We start from the raw sequence: 6,911 nt of genomic DNA on the forward strand, positions 1-6,911 counted from the left end.
ATATTTACAATTGTTATATCTTCTTCTTGGCTTGATCCCTTGATCATTATGTAATGTCCTTCTTTGTCTCTTGTAATAGTCTTTATTTTATTTTATTTATGTATTTATTTTTTCCTATATTTATGTTTATTAAAAACTGCCACAAACAAACAAAGCCTGTACGAAAAGCAGCCAGGGCATTGATCACTTTAAAATCATAATCTTGAGAGACACAATTTGCTTAAGACTCCACCATCTTCTAACTTAGCCATGTAGTCTTCCTCTGCCACGTCTTCTTCTTCTTCGTTACTTTGAAATAGTAGTCGAGAGATATTATCACCTAGGACCCCCTCTTCCTCAGCCTCGGTCACATGCTCTTCCTCGTCCTCAGCCTCTTCCTGTAACACCTTCCCTTTTCTTAGACTTCACCTTTGGTTCAACATCCACGACAAGTGTATCTAGAGGTAACCTGTCTGGCAGAATAAAATATTGAATGTTATTTCCTTGAATACTCAGTGTTTCCAGCTGTACAGGTTTTCTGTTCTTCAGGGTCATTTTCAGAGCTTTAAGATGTGTATTCATGTGCTTCCCTGGTGGCGCAGTGGTTGAGAGTCTGCCTGCCGATGCAGGGGACATGGGTTCATGCCCTGGTCTGGGAAGATCCCACATGTTACGGAGCGGCTGGGCCCATGAGCCATGGCCACTGAGGCTGTGTGCCTGGAGCCTGTGCTCCACAATGGGAGAGACCACAACAGTGAGAGGCCTGTGTACTGCAAAAAAAAAAAAAAAAAAAAAAAGATGTGTATTCATGCTGACATCTACACCTGTGATTGTTCCATGGACCTGTGTTCCATTCTTAAATTCAGTGGTTACAGTTTCGTGACTCAATTTCATCTAAATTCTCACAAACTTCATCCTAGTGGTGCCGTCACCCTTTCGGTCCAATAGTGCGCAAAACCCAACAACCAAGCACCGACTGGCTATGAATATCAATAGTCTTTATTTTAAAGTCTATTTTTTTCTGATATGAGAATTGCTACTCCAGCTTTCTTTTGATTTCCATTTGCATGGAATATATTTTTCCATCCCCTCACTTTCAGTCTGTATGTGTCCATAGGTCTGAAGTGGGTCTCTTGAAGACAGCATATATATGGGTCTTGTTTTTGTGTCCATTCAGCCAGTGTATGTCTTTTGGTTGGAGCATTTAATCCATTTACATTTAAGGTAATTATCGGTATCAATATGTATGTTCCTATTAATGTTTTCTTAATTGTTTGGGGTTTGTTATTGTAGGTCTTTTCCTTGTCTTGTGTTCCTGCCTAGAGAAGTTCCTTTAGCATTTGTTGTAAAAGTGGTTTTGTGGTTCTGATTTCTCTTAGCTTTTGCTTCTCTGTAAAGGTTTTAATTTGTCTATCAAATCTAAATGAATTTCTTGCTGGGTAGAGTAATCTTGGTTTGCAGGTTTTTCCCTTTCATCACTTTAAATATGTTCTGTCACTACTTGCTTGCAGTTTCTGCTGAAAAATCAGCTGTTAAACTGATAGGGATTCCCTTGTATGTTATTTGTTGCTTTTCCCTTACTGCTTTTAATATTTTTTTCTTTGTAGTTAATTTTTGAAATTTCAATCAGTATGTGTCTTCCCATGTTTCTCCTTGGATTTATCCTGTATGGGACTCTCTGTGCTTCCTGGACTTGATTGACTATTTCCTTTCCCATGTTAGGGAAGTTTTCAACTGTAGTCTCTTCACATATTTTCTCAGTCCCTTTCTTTTTCTCTTCCTCTTCTGGGACCCTTATAATTTGAATGTTTATGTATTTAATGTTGTCCCTGAGGTCTCTGAGACAGTCCTAAATTCTTTTCATTCTTTTTTCTTTATTATGCTCTGTTGTAGTTATTTCTGCTATTTTATCTTCCAGGTCACTTACTATTCTTCTGCCTCAGTTATTCTGCTATTGATTCCTTCAAAGAGTTTTAATTTCATTTATATTGTGTTGTTCATCATTGTTTGTTTGCTCTTCAGTTCTTCTAGGTCCTTGTTAAACGTTTCTTGTATTTTCTCCATTCTATTTCCAAGATTTTGGATCATCTTTACTATTATTACTCTGAATTCTTTTTCAGGTAGACTGCCTATTTCCTCTTCATTTGTTTGGTCTGGTGAGTTTTTACCTTGCTCCTTCATCTGCTGCTTATTTCTCTGTATTCTCATTTTGCTTAACTTACTGTGTTTGAGGTCTCCTTTTTTCAGGCCGCAGGGTCTCCTTTATCAGGCTACAGGTTCATAGTTCCCATTGTTTTTGGTGTCTGACGTCTTTGGACAGCGTTGGTTCAGTGGGTTGTGTGTGCTTCCTTGTGGAGAGGACTTTTGCTGTGTTATGGTGAATGAGGATATATCTTGTCTTTCTCGTGGGTAGGCGCATGTCTGGTGGTGTGTTTTGGTGTTTCTGTGAACTTATTATGATTTTAGGCAAGCTCTCTGGTAATGGGTGGGGTTGTGTTCCTGTCTTGCTAGTTGCTTGGCATGGGGTGTCCAGCACTGGAGCTTTCTTGTCCTTTAGTGGAGCTGGGTCTTAGCTTTGAGACAGAGCTCTCTGAGAGAGCTCTTGCTGATTGATATTACATAGGGCTAGGAGGTCTCTGGTGGGCCAGTGTACTGAAGTCGGCTCTCCCATCTCAGAGGCTTAGGCCTGACCTCTGCCTGGAGCACCATAACCCTGTCAGCCACATGGCTCAGAAGAAAAGTGAGAAAAAGAAAAAAGAAATAAAGAAAAAATAAAATAAAGTTATTAAAATAAAATTTTTTTAAATTGTTAAAGTAAAAAAATAAAAAGTATTAAAAAAAAGAAAGAAGAGAGCAACCAAATCAATAAACAAATCTACCAATGATAATAAGCTCTAAATACTACCTATGATAAACATAAAATCAGAAACTATTTAGATGCAGAAAGCAAACCCCAAGTCTACAGTTGCTCCCAAAGTCCACCACCTCAATTTTGGGAAGATTCGTTGTCTATTCAGGTTTACCTCAGATGCAGCATACATGAAGTTGATTGTGGAGATTTAATCTGCTTGTCCTGAGCCTGCACGGAGAAATTTCCCTTTCTCTTCATTGTTCACACAGCTGCTGGGGTTCAGCTTTGGATTTGGCCCCGCCTCTGTGTGTAGTTCACCCTCTGGCATCTTTTCTTCACCCAGACAGGAGGGGGTTAAAGGAGTGGCTGATTAGGTGGCTCTGGTTCACTCAGGCTGGGGGGAGGGAGGGGTATGGAATTGCAGGACAAGTCTGCGGCAGCAGAGGCCAGTATGACGTTGCAGCAGCCTGAGATGTGCCATGTGTTCTCCTTGGGAAGTTGTCCCTAAATCACGGGACCCTGGCTGTGGCAGACTGCACAGTCTCCTGGGAGGGGAGGTGTGGATAGTGACCTGTGCTTGTACACAGGATTCTTGTTGGATGCAGCAGCAGTGTTTACATTTCACGCCTGTCTCTGGTGTCTGCACTGATAGTGGTGGCTCACACCTGTCTGTGAAGCTCCTTTAGGTGGTGCTTTGAATTCCCTCTCCTCACACACCCTGAAACAATGGTCTCTTGACTCTTAGGCAGTTCCAGACTTTTTCCCAGACTCCCTCCTGGCTAGCTGGGGCACACAAACCCCCTTCAGGCTCTGTTCATGCATCCAGCCCCAGTCCTTTTCTGGGGATCTGACCTCCAAAGCCCGAGTCTCAGCTCCCAGCCCCTGCCTGCCCCAGCCAGTGTGCAGAGAAGTGTCTCAGGTGAGTGCTGGTCAGCACTGATCCTCTGTGCTGGAATCTCTCCTCTTTTCCCTCTGCACCACTGTTGTGCTCTATTCTGTGGCTCCGAACCTTCCCCCGTCCCAACCACCCCCCATCTCCACCAGTGAAGGGGCTTCCTACTGTGTGGAAACCTTTCCTCCTTCACAGCTCCCTCCCAGAGGTGAGGTCCCATCTCTATTCTTTTGTCTCTGTTTTTTCTTTTGCCCTACCCAGGTACGTGAGGAGTTTCTTGCCTTTTGGGAAGTCTGAGGTCTTCTGCCAGCATTCAGTAGGTGTTCTGTAGGAGTTGTTCCACAGGTAGAAGTATTTCTGATGTATTGTGGGGAGGAAGGTGATCTCTACATCTTACTCCTCCACCATCTTGAAGGTACCTCCCAACAGTGTTGCTTTTCTCTGATGGAGGTATCCTGAGAAGAAAGAGATTCCACTCATTAAATGAAAAGTATTGATTAAAATATATATATTTTTAAATTTCACTTATTATGAGTATATTCTATATGTTGCAGAAATTAGACCAAGTACCAAGCAAGTATCCTAGAGAGTGGGAAAAAGCATACTGAACTGATGTAGATGATATTATGCTTTCATATTTACCTATAGTAAATAAGTGTCTAGGAAATATTCTGAAGTGAAAAAAAACACAATGTGAACAAAATGCCAACTGTTGGTAATAAAGGTCAGAGTGTTGAATATATAATTAGTGAAAGCTGACTCAGGATGAGAGGAGAGCCCTGAAGAAATACATGAAATGAGATGATGTCCTTGTTCATACTTACCATGTCACTTATCGTGGTTACCACCACCTAGAGATGAAGCATCTGCCTGTTAAAAGTGTTAGATGGTTGGATGTATCACTGAACAGAGTAGGAAATTAAAGAGCTGATATAGAAGGATAAATTTTTGAGTTAATAATATCAGTAATTAACATTGATAGAGTACTTCTTATGATCCAGACACCTTAAAAATGTACATTCAGTATCTCATGCATATATATTAAAATTATTATTCCCATATATCAGAAAGGAGAGTACATTTTAGAGCATGGGTTACTTTCCAAGATCACACAAGTGATAAGCTGTAAAGTAAGAATTTGGACCAGTTGGGCCGAAGTTCATAACTTTAATACTCTACTTCCATTTAACATGAGCAATATCAATGTATTCCTCCAAAATAAAAGTATTGTTTTTTTATTTGATCTCAGACTTGACATTCAATGTTCCTTTATAGTTTTAAAAAATTACAATGGACAAAATTTGTCTTTTTTTTGGGGGGGGGGGGTTGGTACACGGGCCTCTCACTGCTGTGGCCTCTCCCGTTGCAGAGCACAGGCTCCGGACACGCAGGCTCAGCGGCCATGGCTCACGGGCCCAGCTGCTCTGTGGCATGTGGGATCTTCCCGGACCAGGGCACAAACCGATGTCCTCTGCATCAGCAAGAGGACTCTCAACCACTGCACCACCAGGGAAGCCCAAAATTTGTCATTTTTGATCAATTTTTAGTTGAACATTTGAAGGCAGCACAAGCTCAGTGTTTACTTTCAGGCAGGCCTGGATGGAATCCCAAATCCATCTTTTACTCCATTCTTACATGTAATACAAGGACAAGAGAATCTACTGCATAGGGTGGTTTTAAGGGGTAGATGATGTCCTATATAAAAGTGCTTAGTTGAGGGCCTGATCGCTTTGTAATTGTTTGCTCCCTATGATTTCTATTTCATATTCACGGTGTCCTTTGTCATTTATATATATATCGATGTATATACACAAAAGGCTTATGGAAGTCATATAGAGCTATTGTTTATTCTTATGTTCTTAAAATACTGAACAATTCAGACTAACGTTACTTCCAATTGTCTCCTAATGGATAAGATTTTCATATCAGTTGGATGAGTATCATAGATTCTTTTTTCTGTGGTCTGATACTATTTTAAAACATTAATATTTCCGTTTGCCTCAGAAATGTTCTGATTACAGACCCTTTTCCCATTTAGGAAGATGAGAGGAGAGAGTGTCCCATACTCACTGCTCTCTGTTGTTACATCATAATTTGCAGAGAAAAATAAAAGGTAATGTTGGATTTTGACTTTCAAAAGGTCTAAACAAAAGACAAGCTTTTGCTTCCACAGATGAGATCAGATTCTATAAGGTGAAAGCAGAGGGCAAGAATCAGACAGAATTAGATGCTGATGAAGGTCCCCTAGGAGAAGTTCTGGAAATGTTTTTCTCACTCACAGTCAGGTCAAAGAACCCAAATGAAGGAGGAAATCCTCAATTAAATTTTGTAATCTGGACAGAGGAATCCTGAGCATTGCTTATGGACTGATTGAAAGACATTACAATTTTAAATATATATTGCAGAAAAACATTAAATATATACTTGTGCAATGAGATTTGTTTCCTTAACTGATAAGGGCCAAGCACATTGATAACAGCTTTGGAAACTGGATAGTGCATAACCACAGTTCACAAAATTGAAACATGTTCTTGACTGAATATTATTTCAGAGAAAATAATCACTTTTTACTTTCTTTTTAGTAAAACATATTCTCAATTCTCAAATTGATGAGCCAATAATAGCATAAAGAAATGATAGCCAATTCTGTGAGTGTGTGTGTGTGTATATGTATACATATATTATAGATATATAATCATCTATCAGTCTAGATTAGCCACTTCAACCACTAAGACCATACCCTCAAAAATCAGAATAGCATATTTATCTTATTTTATTGATTCTATTTTTAAAGTAACCTAACAATAGTGATAGTCAGCCTAGTTATATACATATATATGTTATAACTTATCTATGTAGATAACATAACTATGTATATCTATACCTATCTACCAATCTATATATCTATCTTGTATATCTTATATATAGGTCCCAGACTCCATCCACTGTTATAGGGCATCTGGAAGATTGTGTAGAACTTTTATATTCTAGGAGACAGTCTTGCATCTTTTACACCACATTTCATTGTGTGTGTGTTTGTGTGCTGTGTGTGTTTATACACATATACACTATGTAGAAAGATAGATAGATAGATAGATAGATAGATAGATAGAGACAGATATATATTACATATAAGTATATAACTGATGTGACTATCATTATAGTTAGGCCATGACAAACTCAGCCCTA

General features: G+C 39.4%; 1 pseudogene; it reads right to left on the reverse strand.

Annotated features, from left to right (window-relative positions):
- Window positions 1–315: 315 nt before the first annotated feature.
- LOC103071903 (small nuclear ribonucleoprotein Sm D1-like) lies at window positions 316–894 on the reverse strand (annotated as a pseudogene).
- Between the last annotated feature and the right edge of the window lie 6,017 nt (window positions 895–6,911).

Source organism: Lipotes vexillifer, unplaced genomic scaffold (assembly GCF_000442215.2).
Source record: "Lipotes vexillifer unplaced genomic scaffold, Lipotes_vexillifer_v1.1 scaffold65, whole genome shotgun sequence".
In the NCBI taxonomy this organism is placed as follows: Eukaryota; Metazoa; Chordata; class Mammalia; order Artiodactyla; family Lipotidae; genus Lipotes; species Lipotes vexillifer.